Source organism: Balaenoptera borealis (assembly GCF_965194805.1).
Source record: "Balaenoptera borealis genome assembly, chromosome: 6".
Taxonomy (NCBI): domain Eukaryota; kingdom Metazoa; phylum Chordata; class Mammalia; order Artiodactyla; family Balaenopteridae; genus Balaenoptera; species Balaenoptera borealis.
In genome coordinates this window covers 80,523,745-80,548,167 of record NC_138863.1, presented here as the reverse complement: position 1 = coordinate 80,548,167, position 24,423 = coordinate 80,523,745, and the positions used below count along the sequence as shown (strand labels likewise).

The window sequence follows — 24,423 nt, the reverse complement described above, 5'->3', positions numbered from 1 at the left end:
TTTATTTTGGTTTCTCCTATGCCTCTACAGAATTAATTTTTCCTAATTTGTCTATTTTCAGAAGGCTAAATTACCTTTATGAACGTATGGCTTAGTAATTAATTCTCATCTTTGCATGGACTAGTATTAGCGGCACCAATGGCCAAGAAAACAAACAAAAAATTAGTAAATTGACTCCAAAAGGCTAAGGCCACAGTCTTTGCCCAAAGATTAAATATGCCTTCTCTAAAAGCAAGAGTGATGTCAGCCACACCCTTGTCATTACTTGCCAGTTGAATGGCCCCTCTTGGTCTTGGCCTGAAAGTTGTCAGTTTTACTTTAATGCTCCCATTGCTTCAAAAATCCAGATATTAATAATGCATTATTTTGGAGTCAAACTAAAATCAGGGACAGAATTTATCACTCTAAGGTATAAATTAGAACAGATTTATTTACAGAAAGAAAAGACCCCTAAATGGCATGCTTATTGAGAAATTCTTAAAGAGAAATGTCTGAATTAATAATGTTCTATTTTGCCTGGTGTTTCTATGACCTGTTTGGGGAGCATTTGTGGACGTGATATCCTGCAATGATCTTTTTTAGGTTTGTGATTATCTTTTTAATGCTATTTCTTTTTATCTGGCCCAATTCAGTGTTGCACTTAGCACAAACCACAACACTTGTTACATACTGACTTGTTAATTTGACAAGCATTATACTGCAAAATAAAATGCAATTAAAAAGTGTGTTCTCTTTAAATCTAACAACACAAGTTTAGAATAATACCTTTGGGTAAGGCCTATAAGAAATCTATAGTGTAGAAAAGAGTAACTAGTACACAATTGGCAGTTGGATAATATCAAGGAAAAGAGCCAATCTAGTTGTATAAACAAGCGAGTGAAAAGTACACACAGTGAAACCATACCATCTCATTTTTTAACTCAGAGGTCTCATGTGAGGACAATTAAAAAATATGTATTTGCTAGTTGGAGTTAATGCTTTCCTGATACTGTGTCTAAATTTATACTTTATATAAGAGGCATAGCTAAACATGAAATTTGTAGGTGTATATTTTTATGAATCACTTTGAATCACCCTTTTGTATGAAACACTCATTTGAAAAGCAATTAAGGTGACACTTTTCAAATCTATTTTAAGAAACAGTTAACCTTTAGCCAAAGATTTAAAATTAATTTCACTTAGCTATTTGTCTTTCAAGATCCCATTCTAACCTCAGGACTCACAAACTTTCTACCGCGCAACATGACAGGGGATTCTAGAATTATCTCGAGGATTTCACAAAATTCTTAAATCCAAATTGATTTTAATTTGAAAAAAATGTCAAAACATTATCTTTCAAGTGTGGGAACATTTTATATGCTGAACAATGCTGGCTGAGTGACTTAAATAGCAGATTTAAAACATGGAACAGAGTTTTTTTCTTTTTGACTCATAAACATTTTCCTGTTCGGAAAATGGCATGTGGTCAAGAGAGCAGAACGTGTGTTGGCAAAACAGGACAATGGTACCAAGGAACAATGCTTAGTATCAGTATCAGTCCTGAAGATGATACTATTTGCAGTACATTGTACACTTGTTTCCTACCAAAGAGTTAGCTTGGGAGTAGGAATGCCTCTGTGTATTTGTGCACAACACACATCATTTTGTTGTGATTTATTTTCCCCATCTATAAAATGGTGACAAAAACTGCCATTAGCATTTCTCATATTTAAAAATCTAGGCTTTTGAAAACCAGCTGGGAATTCCAAGGCAGACAGCATGGCTTGAAAAAAATGTAGGAAAAGGAAACTGAGGAACCGTTCCTTTTTTCCCATCTTTCCACATCACACCCATTCCCAAACCTGACCAGACCCCCTTTTCCCAATATCACCATTTCTGATGTTGGGTCATGACTGGAGAAAAAAGAAAGTGGCAGGAATAAGTAACTGAAAAATCCAAGGGTGATACAGAAGAATGACTCTATGTCATCTAAAAGGAAAAGTGAACATAATTTTCTCTAATTTCCTGCCTCTGTCCCTGAATTCCAAATGAAAATCCTCAGAGAAGTGCCCAATTTTAGGATCATCCCCCAACCTTTACTCAGCAAAGAGATAGAAAATCAGGGTGGGATAAAGGAATAAAAGACCAGAGAAAAAGCGTATTCACAGAATCGAACTCCAGATGGGAAAGGATGAAGAAAGGCAAATGGCATTCTGGCTTTCCCTCTCAACTCGTCACGCTTTTTCCTCTGGGAGGAAAAAGAGGTGGCTCCTTCTGGATGTTCCAAGTCAGGGCAGACAATAAAACATCACCACAGTGACAGCCCAGTTATTACTTTCCGGCTTGTGACCAAAATGAGACCCCAGCGTGGCAGAATTAAAATTCACAGTCTCATCCGTGAGAGGATTTTCAGTACCAGACGTTTTGTTAGAGGTCTTTTAAAAAAATAGCCTAATGTGTTAATATTGAAAATAGATGCATGTAATTTGAGAGTGAGTATAAAATACCATGTGTATTAAATTAATAATGTTTCATTACTCACCCATCACAGTCATTATTTTAAATACCCGTATTTCATTTCAGTGGACAGAGTGTAAATGAGTATGTATTTTTATGTAAAGTGGACCTGCGTCATTATTTATTCATGAGTTTTAAAAGGATCATTATTTTTGACAGACAGCTCCTGTCAAAAGATTTATGCATAAGAGCTCATGTTTCCCCACAATAATCATCAATCAATAAACTTTAGAACCTGGTACTTAAAATTCAGTGTTATAGAGATGCACATTTTGCTCTAATTAAACACATGTTTGCATTTGGAAAATAAACTGCAACCTCAGTTCAATTAAATATAATCTGAAATATCAATATTGCATGTGTACGGTGAGTCATGGTTTTAGTTTGAGAAATGTGCCTTGTTACATTTTAAGTGATTGCTTTGTTTCCACACACCAGACTCTTTTTCTGTATCCCTGTGGGGCAAGAGAGGAAGCTTACAAGATTTAGCTTTTAACGCTGTAATCGGTTATCAAAGACGTAGTTGGTAGTTTTCTGAGCAAGGGACGCCATCCCTCCCTGCTTTAGACCTTGATTTTAAAGGACCTAGGAGGGTGTAAACGAGAAAATAGCACAATAGCACAGAAAATAGCACGTGCCTTTCAGTATGGCCTTGGAAGTCAGTTCAGAAGATGGCATGAGATGATGTACAGATAATAGCATATAATTACAAAACAGCAAAACTGTAACTGAGACTGATGACAAGGCTGATGGAAGACAGCTTCTGAATCCCCAGTAAGGACCAAAAAGGCAATGAGTTACCAGTGTGATGCAAAGACTCACTGCTCAAAGGCAAATTCATGGTGGTGATATAGCCTTAACTCCAGAGGAAATAATTGAAAGGCTTGGAAGTCTCCTGGGACCAGCTGGCCCTACAGGATTTCCATAGCCATTCCATTAATGTGCTTTCCCGAAACTACGCTGTCTCCAGATGCACTGATGGTGTTCAAGACTTGTTATTAACTGAAATGCTCTTTTGAATAATCTGGATCTGGATGCCTGAATTAAATATACTTTACTATTTGGCAAAGTCCTTTTCATATCTAGGTTTCTAGAATTTAGATTATCCATTATTTTGATGCATCTCTACCATCAAACAGCAGTACCCATTCTATCAGGGTTTGGAATTTGAAAGGGGTACGTTTCTCTCTCCCGCTTTCCCCATGCAGGCACTAGCAGTCATGGTAAAGCCTGGAGACAGACAGAGACCTCCAGGTAGGAGAGCACTTTTAACCTTTGTCTGGGAGATATGCAAATTCTATTTTCAGGGCCAGTTTCTTACCCAGCGATTAAACAGCTAGACTAATGAACAAAATGTCAGGCCTTCCCTTGACAGGGAGAGGGTGGAGAGTGGGAAAGGGAAGGAGGAGGAGGGGGAGGAGGGGGTTAGCCGAGAGAGAGCAGACCATGCTGGAAGAGGCAGGGGAAAGAAAGGAGTCCTGAGAACAGCTGGGAGCTGGGATGGATGCACCGAGTACCCGAACTAAAGCAGGCCTCTCGAACAATGACAGAAAGAATGGTGCTCTTATGTTTTTCATTTGATTAAAAGTGTAACATTTAGAGCTGTCCACAGAATTTCCCTCCAGTAAATAAATGATCAGCTTAAGAACACATTAAAAGGTGAATTCATTTACTTAAAGAAGGCTCTCTGGGTAGAGCTGGGATGAGTTGGGGAAAAGAGGTGAAGAAAGAGAAAGTGGCACTTTTCTATAAGGGAAATGAACACTTCTGAACTGTTTAATTTGGGGTCAACAGTTTGAGTTCAGTTTGGGGAGATGGAGGAGGAATCTCACGCTGGAGAATCAAAGACTTAGGAGAAAAACCTGCCAGGGAGAAATACTCTGTGAGTTAGGAATGCCGGCAAGACCAGGAGCTGAGTGTTTATTAGAAACAACAGGTTTTAAAAAGTATTTTGGGGGGACTTCCCTGGCCATGCAGCGGTTAAGACTCTGCTTCCAACGCAGGGGCGCGGGTTTGATCTCTGGTCGGGGAACTAGAATCCCGCGTGCCGCACAGCGCGGCCAAAAATTTTTTTAAAAAATAAAAAACAAATAAAATAAGAAGTGTTTGGGGGAAGGTGAGGTCAGGGTTCTCTGGCACATGTTTGTATTGCACAGGAGAGGATACTGCAGATTACGATTATGGGGGAGGCAGAAATGCGAGCAGTAGAGAGTGAGCGATAGAATCCATTCATAGAACTTCTGAGAAAGCTTCCTGTGAAACATAGGATTGGAGCTATAGGTAGGGTTGATAGGAGGAAAGCCAATTTTCTTTATGGATTTTTTTCAACTTAAAAAGACACAGTAACCCAACTATACTGCCGATCAAGCATGTATTTGCACAGAATTAAACTTTATTTTTGCATTTTGGTTATTTGGCACTTTTCACTGCAAACTATGTTGTTGGGAATTTTACTGTGGCTCATGCTTACCAATGAAGTCTTAGGTCATTATAAACTTCTTGCTGGGTAAATTTCCAAGGGACAGGTTATCATCTTAAGAAATGTGAAAGCTCTCGGACGTCAGTGGGAGGAAAGGAAGGTACCAAGGCACTGAGCTGCCCAGTACACCTAATAATCGTCCAGGTCAAAGTTAAAGATCTACTCCCCATTTATTAAAACAGTTGAGTCTAGGGAGGTGTTTAGTGTCCAGTTGGGGAGGGACCTACAGAGTCAGGATTTCTGAAAGCTTCGAGGATGTAGATTTCTGTTTGTCGATACAGGAAAAGCTTTTATGCTCTGCCTTTGAATCTGGTAGTTGGTTAGTCAATATGTGTGTGTGTGTGTGTGTGTGTTTGTGTGTGTGTGTGTGTGTGTGTGTGTGTGTGTGTGTGTGTGTGTGTGAGACAGAGAGATAAATAGGTGTAAGCATATCTACTAAGAACTATTTAATTATTTTATATTAATGTAAAATATATATGTGCATATGCATTTGAAAATCTTCTGAGGTAGAGCCATAGTCTTTTCTTTGTGTTTGGGTTGCTTTCATGTCTTTCTTTTTTTTACATGAATCGTATTCATAATCTGATCTTTCCAGTTTTATCAGCTTTAAAGTGGAGTGAGAAAATAAAGATGCTGGCTCAACAATGTGAGTGTTGCAACCAACTATACGTTTATATTTTCTGCACTGTATTTTACTGGTTGGTTTTTCTTTTCCTCTTCCTTATTTGAAAGTAATTCTTTTTGAATAAGTTTTAAAAATTGAATAGATGGAGAAAATAAACTCAATGTAAGTGTGAGTATAAATTTTTTGATAAATTTTCCCCAAGTGAACACATCTTTGTAACTGCTGCCTAGATCAAGAAATAGAGCATTACCAAAATCCCCAAAACCGTTCCTCTACCCCCCGAGCCACTTTCCCACCATCCTCCCCAAAATAATTATTTTTCTGACTTCTATCACCATTTTTAGGTTTTTGACTTTTATTTAAATGGAATCATATAGAATATATTTTTTCGTGTCTTGCCTCTTTCCCTCAAATTTGTATTTGTGAGATTCATACAGGTTGTTAGATTAAATGTATGAGTAGTTTGCTGATTTTTATTTCTCTGAAGTATTCCATTATATAGCTAAACCACAATTTCATTCTACTAATAATAGATATTTAGATCACTGCTTATTTTTTGTTATTATCATAGTGCTGCTATGTACATTTCAGTACATGTCTTTTGGGGAATGCACTTTGCCTTTGTGCATTCTTTTAACAACTAGATACTTAGAAGTTGAATTGCTGGATCACAGGGTATATATATAATTTTCATTATGTGTGATGCTGTCACTTTTCCAAAGTGGTTTTGTTAATTCATATTCCCACAGTATATGAGAGTTTTAGCTACTCTACCCATCAACCTTAGCACGAGGCACTGTCAGTCATTTTTATTTTAGCCATTCAGGTATACATGTAGTGGCATGACATTGTGGTTTGAATTCATATTTCCATGATAATTAAGAAGGTTGAGTACCTTTTCGTATTAGTATTCTCATGTGTTAAATGCCTAATTAACTCACCAATTTTTATTAGTTTTCTTATTGATTCATAGATTACATATAATACGGTACCTGAGTGACTTACCTGGATTGATTGCAATTGATAGGGTTTTCAATAGACTAAAAATTACCTGTTTCTTGCACTCATATTTTATGTTTTCTTCATATTTAATAACTTTCATAATTATGATAACAAGAACAACTCTAACAAACCTAAGGGACTGTGGGTAAATATTCAGTTCATCTTTTGGGAACAGAATGGTTTAGGCATGTAGAATGGTCTCCGAACAGCAGATGACTGTTTGTCAGGGACATAGGCTGACATGTCTTATAGATGGTGTTTTAAAGAAAACAAGGGCTGATTTGCTTGGCCTGTCCCTTAAGTGAAGATTAATCCAAAACATCTTAATGGATTGCTCACTATGAAATTATCTACAGGAGAAATAGATTTTGTTTGGTTCCTACTGTGTTTGTTAACTCCACAAAGGCAGGCACTGTGTTTTCTTTGCCCTTCTTTAGTCAAAAACTCAAAGTATGGTGTTTAAGAGCATGGGTTTTTATGTCTCAAGATCACTGTCTTTCATCTAGTTGGAAACTTGGTCAAATTAGCTCCCAGAGTTTTAGTTTCCTTGTCAGTGACATGGAGATAATAGTAGTATTTACATCATGGAGTGAATGTGCAGATTAAATGAGATGATGTATTTAAAGCACTGAACACTGGGTTTGGCATGCTGCCATATTGGCATATTGATTATTGGAACTATTTAATAAATTTTATCTATTTTTATCATTAGAGAATTAATTCATGTAGCATCCAAACTGTGAGAATTTAGGGATGAATTTTCAAGTAATCTTAAAAAACACATAGGTTCGTTCTTGACTTCAATGTGCTATCACTAAGTTTTATTCTATCTCTTAAACACACATTTCACAAAATATTGAAAAGAACACTGATATCCCAACATCCTCACATGGTCTCTTTAAAATGCAGAATATTTGACTCTAATTCAAGGCTATTTGCCATGAGAGCAAAGGAAATGCTTTACCACAGCAAAATGGCACCATCTGGACCTACCCCCTTTCACTTCCTAGTTCCTTTATCTTGAATTTTTAAAAACGTATCCTGCCTGCATTGTTTTTTTGCTTGCTTTGGCTAAGCTTTATATTGAGGCATAATGTACATATAATAAAATGCACAGATTTTAAGTGTATGGTTTAATAAATGTGACAAATGTATATATCCATGTAACCACTGGCACAATGGAAAATAGAACATTTTTAAAAAGTATAGTTGACATATATTATAGTAGTTTCGGGTGCACAACACAGTGATTTGACATTTATATACATTACAAATTGATCACCACCATAAGTCTAGTAACTATCTGTCATCATATAAAGTTATTGCAATATTACTGACTATAGTCCCTATGCTGTACCTTACATCCCCAGGACTTATTTATTTTATAACTGGAAGTTTGTATCTCTTAATCCCTTTTACCTATTTTTCCTTACCACCCAACCCCTCCCCTTGGCAACCACTGGTTTTTTCTCTGTATCTATGAGTCTGTTTCTGTTTTGTTTTTTCCTTTGTTTCATTTTTAATTTTCCACATAAAGGTGAAATCATGCAATATTTGTCTTTCTCTGTCTGACTTATTTCACTTAGAATAATATCCTCTAGGTACACCCATCTGTTGCAAATAGCAAGACTTCATTCTTTTTATGGCTGAGTAGTATTCTATTGTATATGCATACCACATCTTCTTTATCCATTCATCTAATGATGGGCACTTAGGTAGCATCCATATCTTGACTATTGTAAATAATGCTGTTATATAGGGAAGCATATATCTTTTTCAATTAATGCTTTTGTTTTCTTTGGATAAATACCCAGAAGTGGGCTTGCTGGATAATTTGATAGTTTTATTTCTAATATTTTAAGGAACCTCCATACTGTTTTCCATAGTAACTGCACCAATTTACATTCCCACCAACAGTGTGTGAAGGCTCCCTTTTCCCCACATCCTCAATAACACTTGTTATTTCGTATCTTTTTGATAATAGTCATTCTAATTGATCTGAGGTTATATCTCACTGTGGCTTTGATTTGCATTTCCCTGATCATTAGTGATGTTGAGCATCTTTTCATGTGCCTGTTGGCCATCTGTATGTCTTCTTTGAAAAAATGACTATTCAGGTCTTCTGCCCATTTTTAATCAGATTTTTTTATATTGGGTTGTATGAGCTGTTTATAAGTTCTGTATATTAACCCCTTATCAGTCATATCATTTGCAAATATCTTCTTTCATTGAGTAGGTTGCATCTCCATTTTGTTGATGGTTTCCTTCTCTGCAAAAGCTTTTAAATTTGATTGATTATGTCCCATTTTTAAATTTTTGCTTTTGTTTCCCTTGCCCGAGGAGACAAATTTTTAAACTACTGCTAAGACCTATGTCAAGAGGGTGCTGCCTGTGTTTTCTTCTAGGAGTTTTATGGTTTCAGGTCTTACTTCTAGGTCTTTAATTTTGAGCTTATTTTTGTGTATGGTGTGAGAAAATTTTCTAATTTCATTTTTTTTACATGTAGCTCTCCAGCTTTCCCAACAACACTTATTGAAGAGGCTGCCTTTCCCCATTGTATATTCTTGCCTCCTTTGTCATAGATCAATTGAGCTCATGTGTATGGGTTTACTTCTGGGCTCTCTGTACTGTTCCATTGCTGTATGCGTCTATTTTTGTGCTAGGACTGCACTTTTTTGATTACTGTAGCTTTGTAGTATACTCTGAAGTCGAGGATCATGATATTTCTGTTTGTTTCTATGCATTAGGTATATCAGATATGTCTCCCAGTTTTGAAAGAGTAGACATATAGCTGGTGTTCTATGAGACTCAGTGGCACAATCCCCCTGGTCACCAGAGCTAGGTATCCCTTGTGTGGGCTGCATACACCCTCCTGTTGTGTTTGGGCTGTGATTGCTATGGGCACACTGGTGGGTGGGGTTAGCCATGTTGAGGCTGGCAGAGAGGTCTGGCCACAACTGCTGCAGGTGGGCTTATGTGCAGGCTGTATCTCCAGAGTGGGAGTTGCTTTGGAGGGGCATCTCTGCTGGCCAAGGAAGGCTGCCAGGTGGAGTGGAGTAGAGATCCTTTTGGAGGGGCTGGCTAGGGCCAGTGGGTTGGGTGGGTCTGGTCCTAAGGGGAGTGCAGGGATGGGGTGCATGGTGTTAGCTAGGTTGATGGAGAGTGACAGAAATGGCACTGCCAGCACCAGGCCAACTAAGTGGAAGAAGAGTTAAAAAAAAAAAAATGATGCCCACCAGCACTTGCATACCTGGAGAAAATTCCACCAGATCCCTGCCCCTCTGGCACATGCCCTGAAATTAGTCAATGAATCTCTTCGTGTGACCCAGGTGCTTTTAATACTGCCGTCTCTTCACTGAGACATGGAGAAACTGAGTTTGTGCATGAGCCCTTCAAGAGTGGAGTTTCCCACAGCCCTCTGGCTCTCCCAGATGTAAGCCCTGCTGGTTCTCAAAGCCTGATGTTATGGGGGCTCATCTTCCTGGTACAGATCCCCTGGCTTGGGGGTCTGATGTGGGGCTTGTACCCCTTGCTTCTCTGGGGTACCTCTGTGGTTGTGATATCCTTCCCGCTTGTGGGTGGAGGGGGGGTGGGTTCTGACTAGACCGCATCTCTGCCCCCCGCACCCATCTCAATGTGGCCTTTTCTTTATATCCTTAGTTGTGGAAAATCTGTTCTGCTAGTCCTCAGGTAGCTCTCAGAGATAGTTGTTCTATATGTAGTTGTACTTTTGGTGTGTTTGTCAGAGAAGGTGAGCTCAGGATTTTCCTAATCTGCCATCTTGATCCTGTCTTTGGAAGATTGTTTTTGCATCAAACTAATCCTAGGCACAAAGTTCCATGGCTCTTATCTCTTTTACCTTAAAGGACAGTGTTTTCTCTTTGGTCTTTGGCTCTGGTCCTGTATGTTTCAGCCCATCATGCTCTGAGCTGAAGTGAAACAAAGAAATAAAACATTTCTGTCACCCGAGAAAGTGCCTCGGTGTCTTTTCTAAGTCAGCACTCCCACAGACAGTCACTATTCTGATTCCTGTCATCACAGATTTTAGTTTTTGCTGTTCTAGAACTTGGCCAGCCACAATATTAAGTATGTCCTGCCCTCTGTTTTTGGTGCTCACACTTACTTGGGCTTGGTGAAGTCAACTGAGGTTTCCATTTATTTCTCCAAACTCCCTCATACATTACCCTGGCTGCTTGGGGCTCTCCTACCCTATGCTGTCATGGAAATCTCAAAGGGTATCTGTCCTATTACGGGGTGGAAAATGAAACACTCCCTGAGAGGCATCATTATATTTCACCTAAAATTTCTTCCAAACTGCAATGGTCAGAGTCCTTGCATTCTACCCAAAAGCATTTGATTTTACATCTTTTTGCAAGAGAAAAAACCGCAGTGTTTCTTATTTAAGTTACAGTATGAAGTCTTTTTTTATTTTATTTTATTTTTATTTATTTATTTTTGGCTGTGTTGGGTCTTCGTTGCTGCGCGCGGGCTTTTCTCTAGTTGTGGCGAGCGGGGGCTACTGTTTGTTGTGGTGCGCAGGCTTCTCATTGCAGTGGCTTCTCTTGTTGTGGAGCAGGGGCTCTAGGCACGCAGGCTTCAGTAGTTGTGGCACACGGGCGCAATAGTTGTGGCTTGTGGACTCTAGAGCGCAGGCTCAGTAGTCAGTGGCGCACGAGCCTAGCTGCTCTGCGGCATGTGGGATCATCCCGGACCAGGGATCTAACCCGTGTCCCCTGCATTGGCAGGCAGATTCCTAACCACTGCGCCACCAGGGAAGTCCCAGTATGCAGTCTTAATATCACAAGGAGAAAGTGAAAGATATGTGGCTAGGTTTGTGTTACCAAACCACTGGAAGAAATAAAAAATCATTATATCCATTGCCAGCAATCATTGTACATCAAGCATTGCCTGCAGACTAAAAAAGTAAAAGTGCAAGATGAAATATTCAAGGTTAAACTTGGCTCCATGCATGAAAAGATTTAGGAATCAATGTTCCAAAATATGGGTACAGATAGCCCAAATTATACACAAGGTGATGGATTTCGTTGTAGAGTAAAATATTAGGGTTTCTATGTATACTTATATTTTACCTCACTTTTTTATAATTCATTTTTGTATGTGTGTGTCTTAAAAAGTCAAATGTTACAAAGGTACATGTTATATAAATAAGGATAAGCAATAAATAAGAATATTTGGGGAGTGTGGGCCCCCTATATTCAAAAAGAGTTTGGAGTATACAGCTGGTGGACCCAGATGTGCATTTGCTGCCTTATCAGAAAGCTCATCTGTCTCCACAGGGTTGAGTAATGAGGTTGTTCCTTGGATGCCATTTGCTCCCTAAAGGATTTTTCTCCTCCTGTTCAATTTTGAAGCAAATATATTCCTTAAGTATTTTGTTATTCTCTATTTTTACCTGGTAGCAATAGCACTTAGCTGAAGGCAGAGGGGACAATGGAAACAATTTGTAGAGACATAAAATCGTAAGTTTTTTCATTACCTCTATTTTAAACTTTAAGAAGGCTTTTGAGGCCTTATTTTCCACAACCAAGAGTAACTATACATCTACACATACCCACTCTTTTTTAGATGCTTTTCCCATATAGGTTGTTACAGAATATTGAGTAGAGTTCCCTGTGCTATACAGTAGGTCCGTATTAATTATTTTATATATAGTAGTGTACAGCAGAAACTAACACAGCATTGTAAATCAACTATACTCCAATAAAAATTTTTTTCAAAAGGAGTAACTATAAAATACTTTGTAACTATTTGTTTTACATGTGCCATCCAGCTCTTCCCTTGTCTTCTGGAAACCTCTTCATGGAGGGTGTTTGTGAGTTCCAGCTCAGTTCCCTGAGGAAGGGAAGGTAGAGGCAAGCCCCAAAGATAACCACCTGTGGGGAGAAGGAGAGATCAGAAAAAAAAAGCTGAAATCTCGCAGAAACAATCATTGGCCCTAGACACAAATGCATCTGGGTGGCCAAAGATGGGACAGTTTTCCTTAAATCATTTCATAGACATTCAAAAGACATTTATAGACATTATTTATAAAAGGGATTCGTGAAATAACCTTTGTCCTAAAAGAGCAGATTTTTTAAGATGCCTAGTCATTCTGACATGAAGTATTTTAAAAAGTTGTCTTAACATGGCTGTTAACACAACTAAATCACAAAAAAGTTTGAATCAAAGTGCCAGAGATATGTTGTATTTGTATTAAATGTATGACAAAAGCAAATAGGTACTTCTTATTAAACTAAATGAAATGTACAAAGGATATGTAATATTTTATACAATGATGCTGGTAATAATATAATAATGATGATGTTGGTAAAAAAAGACATTGGTAATTGATTTCATTGCTGCTGATGGATGTATCTATTATTCTTTATTATCTTAAATGGAAAACATAACAGGTTGGAAATGCAGAGCCAATAAGCATATCATTATAAACCTGGACCCAGTTTTTCATTTATGCCATGAAGCTTTCAGTGCTGAAACAATGTTAATCCTCAAGCTCTTGGAACAAAGGAAGCAATTCACTGCCCCTAGTCCTGTGAATTGTATAAGTCTTCAATAGACCCAACAGGAGGTCACCCATGGCTAATGGAGCAGTATATTTCATCAGATCTGCATTTACATGTTTCCTGAAAAACAAAATGGCACTTGAGGATTAAATTCCCTTGCTCTAATCCATCTAAGGTCAGTAAGAAAAGTTATATGGGCTTCCTTTCTTTTCTTTATGACAAACTTTTATGCTGTATCTAAAATCAGGAAGTTACTCTGCCCTTAAAGAAGAAATCTTGTTTGCAACTCAGAATTACTTTTGTCTCATTCAAACCGATAAAAACATTTATTAAATGCCATTGCCCTCTGGAGCACACCTAAGGAGAACATACGGCATCATCTGGGAGAGAAGACAGTTGTCTGAAATATATGTCTGATTATACAACTCCACAGCCACACTGATGAATTATTACACTCCCTGCAACTCTTACAGCTGTAGGAAAGATAAGCCATGAATGGCTTCCTCAGCAGCAAGTGCAATTTCGGGGGGCGAAGAATTTGCCAGGTCATTTTCACTAATGGCCTTCGGGAAGAAGATTCTTGAACATGGCATGTTGAAAGCAAATTTGATCCAAACATGCTGTGGCTCTCAGGATGTCAAGCCCTTTGGAAATGCAAGGTACTCAAGACAGCCCCACATGATCAAAAATGGCACCAGCATCAATTAATACCAACAACTGCAATTAGGAAACCACAGATGAGTAGGGACATGAGAGGCTCTAATTTCCCTTTGCCTGGGATCTCTGTTCCTGGTGACACCTGTCATGTTTCATTGACATGAATACTTTTGGAGGCTAGTCACCATCTTCTTGAAAATTGCATTTCTGACCAGAGTTCCCCAGGCACAGTGTCAATTTATCTTCATTTGCAATGGGTCCCTGGACAGACTCTGAGTGCTCCCAGAGACGGAGATTTTACATTTGAAGAAGGGTACAGAGCAATGACTAGCTGCAGCTATGTAGTTTAATAGAGATTTGTGGGGAAAATAAGATTAGCTGGTACATAGGGAAATTAAAGTCACAGGCGCCAAGAAAAAAATATGGCAGTGATGCTTAGAAATGCCTTTCTATCCCTGTTCAGGAAATCAGGATCAAGGAAGTAGAACTATACTTTGGAATTTTAACATAAGAGATTTAGAAACAGTTAATATAATTTCATATCCATGCTATGAATGTGGTTTGGAAAAATGGAGCGAGTATAATCAATGTAGAATATCTATTATCTGTTTTTAATTTTTAAAAATGTAGATCCTGTCTATGATTGAAAATATATCCATTTTTAGGGGGCATGATGGTGAGAATTAGAGTTAGACTAAGTCAGAATTAAAAGTTTATATTCACACACACACGCACACACACACACTTCACATTAAATAATATTCTGTAGATAAACCATTAGATGGAGAAAAGCATCCTTAGATCTACAAGCACTTAACAAAATCCAGAGACTAATTGCTTCCATCCTTTGCTTTTCATGAAGAAATAGAAGTACTGAAGATTGAGATACTTTTTCTTGATAACATCTTTCTCTGTAAAAGAGCTTGGAAATCCTAGAAGCTGATTCATATGCAAATGCAGGTTTGCTCTTCCTTTAGCAGCTTCAGATAGATAAATTTAAGAACTATGCTGTGGGTTGGTGAAATGCTGTTTTTGTTTTTTTTATTGCTACTTCAGGTCTTTTGAGAAGGCATTTTTCTTGACCTTTAAGTTCAGCCTAGGGTGCTCATCAAACGTCATACTACAAGGATGCATATTAAGAGGTAGGTATTTTTTTTTCCTCGCCTAATAGAATCGAATTTAACACACTGAAATCTTGATGGATGATCCTAAGTAGTTAATCAAATCTCATCTCTCCATTAATCTAATTTTATTGTCATAGATGTGGTCTCAGCAGTTTATCTATAGCAGTAATTAGATTTCATTTTTAAACCAAATAAGTTCAGTTGGGTTTTAACTTTTACACATTTTCTTGTTCTGCCAACATTGATCTTGAGAAGATTGGGATTCTACAAGGGACTTTTCCAAGACTCTCTTGTATCAACATTTGTCTAATTGCTTCTCTTTATGTGAGATGTATTTGTCCCATAACCAAGATTAATATGTAGCAGAGGTAGGAGACGATGACAAATTTGAAAGCTAATGACAGGATAGAGCAGTGGAAAGAGTTGAGGACTTTGAGGTGAACCAGACGAGCTCCTCATTTGTAAAATGGGGGATATGTTAGCATCACCTCATGGGGCTGTGGTAATGATTAAATGAGATAGTTGCTTGACTCAGAGTCAGCATTGAGAAATAGTTGTCACTCTCATTATGAAGTTCTAAGGATGTTAAGCTGGTTATAGCAGATAAAATTTAATAATACTTCAAAGAAGAAAGTGTAATTTTTTTAGAGAGGAAGTTCTAAAGTGTCTTTCCCTTACCATTCCGAAGACTAATGGTGTGGGTGAGCAGGATATTTAATTTTATGGGTGTATGGTATATTAGTGGACAGGAGAAAAGAAGGAGAAGCAGATGTAGACAGTGGGCATGAATACTAATGAAGGGAGACCAGATCTCCTTGCAGACCTGGGGCAAGTGGGGAGCGGGGGGCAGCCTCATGCAGTATCACTCGCTTAAGGCATAACGGTACTCCTCATGATGCCCACAGCCAGTGATGAATGAATTTCACTGGAAAAGAACGAAAGTAGGAGGATGCCCATCAAAAATTGCTCAGTCCAACTGTCATCCTTACTAAGTATACTAGGGTAAATATCTTCTGCATTACAGTTCTGCCTTGTTTGTTGCACTGTCTAATACTGTAGCGACTAGTCATATGTGGCTATTTAAATTAAGTAAAAATAGAACTTTATTTCCTCAGTCGCACAATATCCGCATTTCAAGTGCCCAATAGCCACATTCAACTGAGTCCCATTGGAAGGGGCAGGTTTAGAACATTTCCTTCATCACAGACGGAACATCACATGACAGGCTGGTAGAGGACAGACGAGGGAGTGGGATGGAGCACAGTGGGAGCAGGATTGGAAACACCATGATGAACATGGGAATCCCAGCCCCAGAGTTCATTTGCTGTACGCTTTATGCTGGTTCCTTAACCTCTCTGAGCTTTACTTTCCTCATCCGTTAAGTGGAGGTGAATAATGGCCATCTTGCAGACTTTGCAGACTATCATAAATATTAAAGGAATGACAAGAGCCTAGCTTGGTGTCTGACCCAGAGTAAGTGCCCAATAAATGGCATTTATTATTATTATTATCATCAGTAACATCAAATGCTAAAACAAATCAATGAGAGACTCCAAATGGTGAAAACTGAATTGTGGCATTTCTGGTACAGCAACATGTCAGTTTTATTATAGAGGTGTCGGCCTTCCCAAAGGCCACTAGTTTTAATGGATCTATGCTTCTTCGTGTCTATATGACATAGATAACTTTGCAGATAGCTTTATACGGCACTCGAAAATTTTTCATGAGAAATAAAAGGGCTAGATGTAAAGGTTAAATATGTGTTTTTAATACCTGATAAACTCTAAACATGAATGCCCTTTTCCTATCAAAAATGTATGCTTTTGTGCAGTTATTAATTTAAGATTAGCTTTTTCCCTGCTTAGTATGCAAAATATACTGTAACAAAAGGTGGCCCCAGGCAGGAAAAAATAAATGGCCAGAATTACTCATTATAATCACAATGAAATAACGTTTTCTAGAAAACAGTGTTTTCTTTTGTTTTCCTTATCCTGATAGGAAACTGTGAAAATTGAAGCTCTATTCAATTGATCCTTTCGTTCCACTTCAGATGCATTCCTGACAGCCATTTAAAAAGTCTTTCCCCAAACTGAAATTAATATTTTCCAGACTAGTTTTGAGAATAGCTGCTTGTTTGCCTGATTCTCTAGCAACCAACCTAATAATAATTATCACTGCATATAGAGACAGAAAGGGGCTGATGATAAATAATTCAGATTCCTGGGTTATTTCCATTGGATCATCAAACAATAATAGTGCCTTTGTATTTCAGTCGACAATCATCCTTCTCTGTCTCCATGTAGCTTCTTTTTGTGAAGGTTGCCAAATTCCTTTGCAAAATGTCTTCTCTTTACTTCTCCGCAAACCTGGAAGATCTTATGCCCTCTGCAGCTCTGGTTCCTGGTTCAGGTTCCCAGTGGCCTCCATGGGTGTGATTTCCACTCCGTCAGCTCTGGATTGAGGAGGGGTTGCTTTGGTCTAGCTAAGGCCATGTTATGTGAACATTACTAACTGACATATCGTCAATGTTATTATACTCAAGAAACATATTTGTCCCGCTGCTGATAGCAACAGTTTATGAATTACTGGATTTTGATATTAATTTAATTAATATCAAATTAATTAGAAAGTGCTTTATTGCAGCATCTGCCACCCAGCAGCAATCAATTTCTTCTATGTGTTGTTCAGATCATTTTCCTTATGGTACAAAAGCTCCCTAGTATAAGGGTGTGTCAACAATCAAGAGATTAAGAATCACGCTATTTTTAAAAACTTTTCTAAATACATATATAGGTATGCCTATATGATGCATTGAATCAAAACTGCCCGTAAAAAGTAATAATAATAAAACTAACATTCGTTGAGCTTTTTTGATGAACCAGTTGCTGTTCTACATGCTATATTAAGGTTTATTCAATATTGAGACAAACTTTTAAATCATTTGATATGTCTAAAAGTAGAATAAATTCTCTTGAGAGATAAGTCCATCTAACTTTGAGGAAGACAGTAACAAAAATCTCTTTAAATGTTATGAAAACTATAAGGTAAGGTGGTATACAGAAGTTTTACTTTGGCCTGCTGAGTTTCAAAGCAGATTTTTAAGAAAGCAGGTCAGATTGTTTAAGTAAACTGTAAGTGACTAAAGGTTCCTAGTGTTAAGTCCTCAATTATAGCAAATCCCTTCCCCCTTAGAGCTTCAGTATTTCTCGGTGTGTGTCCTTTCTTTTTTCCTGACTATGTAGTTGATTTTACAGTGCCATGTGTGTCAAAGCCTAGCAGTAGCCTTTTAAATGGTATAAGCAAAATAAAGTAAATTAAAGTACAAGACAGCCCCAGGCAAGGAGAAAGCCCTTGGTAGGAGTCTCGGAGATGCCTTATAATGGGACACAAGCCCTAGCCCTGCCTTTTGATCCAGACTCCCTTACTGAACCAGGGCTCCAGTCCCATTAAGATAAGCTGCGTGTGAAGCCCTATTAGTGAGCCTGCACAACTTGCTGTGCTGAGTGTGCGGCGGGCACTCCTGTGCTCAGACTCCAGAGCCAAACTGCCTTGCTCTGCCAGTTCCTGCCTCTCTGACCTCGAGCATGTTTTCTTATGTTTCCATGCTTCCATTTTATCATCTGTAAAATGAGGGTGATAATTATAGTATTTATCTCATCAGGCAATTGTGAGGATTAAATATCTTAATATACATAAGGGACTTTAGAACAGTGCCTGGACAATGGCTTTTTGCATCATGAACTACACCTGTCATTTGCTTCCTGTACAGACCCAATTTTCCCTGGTTTCTGTCTTGACCTGGCCTCTTCATTTCACCAGGGACAACAATGGAAACCATAGTTTGGAGATTTTATAAATACAACAGCCAAAAATATTTGGGAATTGGAGTTAAATGCAACTATCATTTTGTCTCCAGAACTATTTTTCCCAGAAATTAAAATAACACTATTGATTCTCCCCTTTTACTAGGTTACCGTTTTGTGTTTAAAAACCATTTAAGAGATGAGTAGAACTGGTTCTAGGTATAATCACTCAGGTGTGATGTTGGTGTGTGGTGTGTCTGTGTTTGTGGCAGAGTTGGGTGGGATGGAGGAGAAGGTGGGGTAGGAGGAAGAGAAGTTGTTACAAAGAGAAATAAATATAAAGACAAAAGTATGGCAGGATAATTAGTCAGAGAAAATACTGACTACAGGCGGAACATAGCTAGAGCTGGCCTGGGTATTCCAAGTTGGAAAATTGGTCTCCAGTGGGGTTGGCCCATGTTTAGCTCTTTTGTAACTGAAGGTTTTTTTTGATTAATTAATTTGTATTGGAGTATAGTTGCTTTACAATGTTGTGTTAGTTTCTGCAGTACAGCAAAGTGAATCAGTCATACATATACATATATCCACTCTGTAACTGAGGTTTTGATAGTAATAGTTTCAACCAGGTTTGGGAAAAGGGAAGATATGCTTGCTGATGGCAGGATCAGAAAAGCAGGTGAGATATTAAGGGCTAGATGTTAAATATGTCAAATTTATTCATAACATCATTTCACCAGGCAGGGAATCTATGACAAGGATGTACCCACTAACCATAAATTCATAGACTTTGACTCCTCCACGAAGCCCACCCTGACTGAGCTGCACGATCCTTCTCGATTTGTCCGTAACACCCTGGGAATAGATCCTTCTATAACACACAATGTCTTTGACATTGTATTAGGATTACCTGCTTATGCTTCTTACCTTTACTAGATGGTGAAAGAAGTTTCTTGAGAGCACAGTCTATGATGTATCCCTTTACCAGCCATAGTACTTGCTCAGTTTTTGTAGAGTGAATTGTATGTATTGCCATGTCTCTTCTCAACTTTATGCCATGAGCACATAACGTAGAGAACAGAGGTTTGAAGTTAAGGAGGTAAGTTGCCCTTAGCAATTTTAAGCAACGTGAGCTTTCTGAAAAGTGTTGATGCCACCCTTCATTTAAGGTAAGTCTGGTTAAAGGGCTATCCAAAACAGGGCTTGCGTGGGCACGAGGGTCCCGTGCATTCCGAGATTCTTCCACATAGACTTTGGGGATGATGGCCTGAATGACTGGTTGGCCCTAAATGCATATGTCACACTGCTGAACAAAGTAGGCTGGCAGCATATACGAAGAGCATCGTGCTAGTGTTCTGTTTCTCCACGCTGCATTGAGAGTTCCTTAGATATTTTAATATAACAACCTTTGTCCTTTATCTGTCTTCTTGGAGGAGACTTGGCCTCTTGTGAGCCCTTTGATCATTTCTCTCTTCCCCCCTCCACAGGGGGCACACACTAAAAGATTTCCTCCACAAAAGGTCTCTCTCATCCCCTGGCCCCTTTCTTCCCCAGCTCCCATCAAATCTACTCGCATTATACAGATGCTCTGGCACTTAGAGGCAGAGAAAGGCATCCTGTAGCTGGTGGACGGGCCGAAGAGAATGTGATGGCAACAGTCCCATAGAATACCGTCCCTTTGCTTCAAGTGCAGACGTCTTTACAATGGACCTTTCTTTATTAGCATAAAGGAAACTTTAAAAGACTGCTTTTAATACATGCAGGTTCTCAGGGTGAACTCCTGTTTCAGGACAGCTTGGCTGGATCTGCTGAGTAGCTTCTGGGAGCAGATTGAGGATATGATGATGATTTCCCGTCTCAGCTATAAGGAAGCACGAGAAGAGTCTGATGCAGATTTGTTTTTATGGGACCTGAAACTGATGCCAAGATAGAAGTTCTTGGTGTTCTATTTTCCATCAAAAGGCACCAACACTGTACACGTAGCCAGAATAGATTAGAGGAAAAGAAACCAACATAGGAATGTTTATTCTCAATGGCTAAACAATAAATTAAAAAGAACAGGGTAGCATTGTTGTAAGTTATACTGTAATAATGGAGCACATCAAAGCCACAATGGCAATTATTAGCCGTTTGCAACAACATGGATGAATTTGGAGGGCACTATGCTAAGTGAAATAAGTCAGACAGAGAAAGACAAATATTGTATGATCTCACTTATATGCAGAATCTTAAAAAATACAAGAAACTAGTGAATACAACAAAAAAGAAGCAGACTCACAGATACAGAGAATAAACTAGTGGTTACCAGTGGGGAGAGGGAAGGGGTAGGAGACTAAGAGGTACAAACTATTATGTATAAAATAAGCTACAAGGATATATTATACAACACAGGAAATATAGCCAAAATTCTATAATAACTGTAAATGGGGTATAAACTTTAAAAATTGTGAATCACTATATTGTCCACCTGTAACTTATAATAATGTACATCAACTATACGTCAATTTAAAAAGTTTAAATCTTAAAAAAAAGGAAGCTGGTAAGAGAGGTGGCAAGATAGTATTTGGAATGCTTTTGCAAATGTGTTCTATATTGAATGTGAAAGAAACAACCTAGTCCAAGACACCTCACAATCATTACTGTAGGTAAGAGTATGTATGATATGTAATTGATAGTAACCAAACTACTGTGAGGTGAAGAGAAAGTAGAGTCAACACAGCATGGCCATCCAAGGCAGTAGAGCATAGTGGCTGAAACAAGCACAGATTCTAGAGCTAGACTGCCTGGGTCTGATTTCTGCATCTGCTATTTATTATCTGTTAGCAGTAATGCTGCGGTGTGCCTCAATTTCCTCATCTGTGAAATGGGAAAGATAGTAAGAGAACTTATTGAAATTAGGTTGCCACAAAGATTCTGTGAGTTAATGTATTTTTCAAATACATTAACATACTGGTGGCTGGCGCCTGGTAGGCATTATATGAATACCTGATAAATAAATAATGAAGTCATCCAACACTTCACAATAATTTACTATACATTCTCTGGCAGAAAATGTCTCTTCTAAATTGAGGACATTTTTTAGATTAGTAAACACTTACATTATTCTTTGATTCTGTGGACATGTAGAGAGGCAGATAAAATACAAATGCTCATTTCAAGGAAATTACAGTCTAGTTGTAGAAGCAGGAAATAGAGATATAAAAGGTTGAACATTAATAACAAAGATAACATAGTTCAAAATATTTAAACATGTACTTTACAAGATTATTTTATGAATGTGCACTTAGAGAGTAATTGTGACAGAGGTCACATAAGGCTTGGCTAGAGAATGTCCCGTAAGGGTGAAAGTTCCACCTGAAACAGCTAGGTTTCTATCAGAGAATAATTTACATAATAAGGGAAATGGAAGGCATGCTTTGGGATGTGAAATGTACCCTTGGCTCTGCTTAAGCCTCACTTTCTAAAGAGCAAACACTACCTTGGTCATTCACTCATTTGTAGCCAGTAAGATATACATACATAACTTATTTAGTAGTAGCACATTTTATGCCAATTTTTTCAGCAGTTTATGAGCACAGAAAAAGATTTACTGTTAATCTTCACAGGTTTTCTTGTACTCCATCCAAAATACTACATCTGGTTCACATGATATCAGTACTTTGTTTTCTACACTACCAAAAAAAACACTTTTTTTTCTGGTATAAAATACGTTTAGAATCTAAACATGCAAAAAAGAAAATCAGTTTTAGCTATTCACAAGTAGAAAACAAAATAATTAGTCATGCACAATTAGAAATGGCATTTGCCCACAAATATCTGAGTTCTTCGTAGTTCTTCTGACTAATTAAGTCACACTATTGCTCCCGATAGAGTCACTGAAGAAAATACTTTGTTTCTGTTGTCGCTGCTGCTTCCCCTTTCCCTCCCTCCCTCCCTTCCCTCCCTTTATCTCCTTCGTCCTGCTCCTTTTCCTCCCCTTCTCCTCTTCTTTCATTTTTGTAATTCAATGTTTTTTGTGTTCTGCAAAGTTATCATAGACATCAAGAATGCAAGAATGCAGTCTGTTGGTTTCAGGCTATTTCCTTAATCATGGCAGATTTATTTATTTTATCATTTAGAAAACAGGAAGCATGGGTCAAGATTACTTTTTTATATGTAGTATTTAAAACACATGAAGTTTTTCTTCAGGCCGTTCTGGCTAGTGTGGCTTAGGCACCCGTGTGTATCATTACCAATAAAATATATTGGCATGGGTGTCCCCATGACATTGTGACAATAGTCTCCAGAGTAATATACCCAACCTGAAGACTAATCTTGTTGGAATGACTTAATAGACTTAAAATGTCATGCTTTGTGCATTATAGCCTTAGCTGGATTAAAAACCCTGTGCGTTATTTTAAGCTTCACATGTCCTATTAAATTACAGTCAGTCATCTTAGTTACCTTGTGCTCAATTTCCAGGATATTACCTTACTTTTTAAAAGAGTCTTTTGAAGTCCCATTTCTCATACCAGGAGCAATTAAATGCAGGGCAACAAAAGCTTAACATACATAATGAGAGAGGATACTGTCAACAGAGCCAAAAAAAAAGGAAAAATGGCAAAGACTAGAATCAGCAGTGATTAAACATTTAAGACAAACCATCTACTCCAAGTACTGGATGCTCTTACCTTCATATTTACTTAGAGTGAATTCATTAGAACAATTTTTCCCATAGAGCAATTCCATGAAAAAAGTTTTCCGCTGTTAAATAAGATGGAAAACTTGAAATTCTGTATCTCTGTCTTAGAAACTTATAGTACATATTAGCCAAAAAACTGCTGAGATAGCTCTTGCAGTTTTTTAAAAATTGAGATATAATTCACCTATTGTTTTATTGTTTATTTTATTGTTTAATTTTATTTTTATAAACATATTCTAGGACCCAAAGGAACAAATAATCTTACCAACCAAAAGTTGGGGCAAGTAGTCTTAACAATATACTGTTTCTTTTCTTTCATTTGAACTTTCTCTTATCTCCCAGGAGACATATTCTCAAACCCATATCCACATACACACATTAAAAAATTCAAGTTTAAAATATAGAGATAAGCACATTCAGCTATTTTAGAGGGAAAAAATAAACAGTGAGTTTAAGAAGACTACATATAAATGTTACCTCAATGCTAAATAATTTTTCTTAAAGTTTGTAATTTACTTATTTTTTGTTTTGTTTTAATATTTTATTGAGATATAATTCATATAACATAAATTTTACCATTTAAAAGTGCATACTCCAGTGGTTTTCAGTATGTTCACTATGTTGTGTAACCATCGCCACTATCTAATTTCAGAACATTTCAGTCATCCCCCAAAAAGAAGTCCCATAGCAGACAGACTTAACAGTTAGTCCAGACTCCCTCTTTCCCTCTATCCCCTGGCAACTGCTAACCTACTTTGTGTCTCTATGGATTTGCCTGTTTTGGGCATTTTATGTGAATGGAATCATAATCCTTCACTTAGCATGTTTTCCAGGTTAACCCATGTTGTAGCATCTTACAGTACTGCATTCCTCTTAATGGCTGAATAATATTCCATTGTATGGATATACCACATTTCATTTATCTAGTATCACTTCACGGACATTGGGTTGTATCTACTTTGGGGCTATTATGAATCATGCTGCTGTGAACATTTGTGCAGAAGTTTTTGTATGAAGAAGTCTTCACTTCTCTCA

At 37.8% G+C, this 24,423-nt stretch overlaps 1 protein-coding gene across 1 annotated transcript in view; it reads left to right on the top strand.

Moving 5' to 3' along the window:
• Positions 1-24,423, top strand: part of LOC309631148 (uncharacterized protein) — a 595,395-nt gene that overhangs the window by 370,768 nt on the left and 200,204 nt on the right. The window contains exon 6 of the mRNA XM_082397251.1: positions 14,840-14,925. The gene's annotated coding sequence lies outside the window, so the exon portion shown is untranslated. The remainder of the gene's footprint in view (positions 1-14,839; positions 14,926-24,423) is intronic.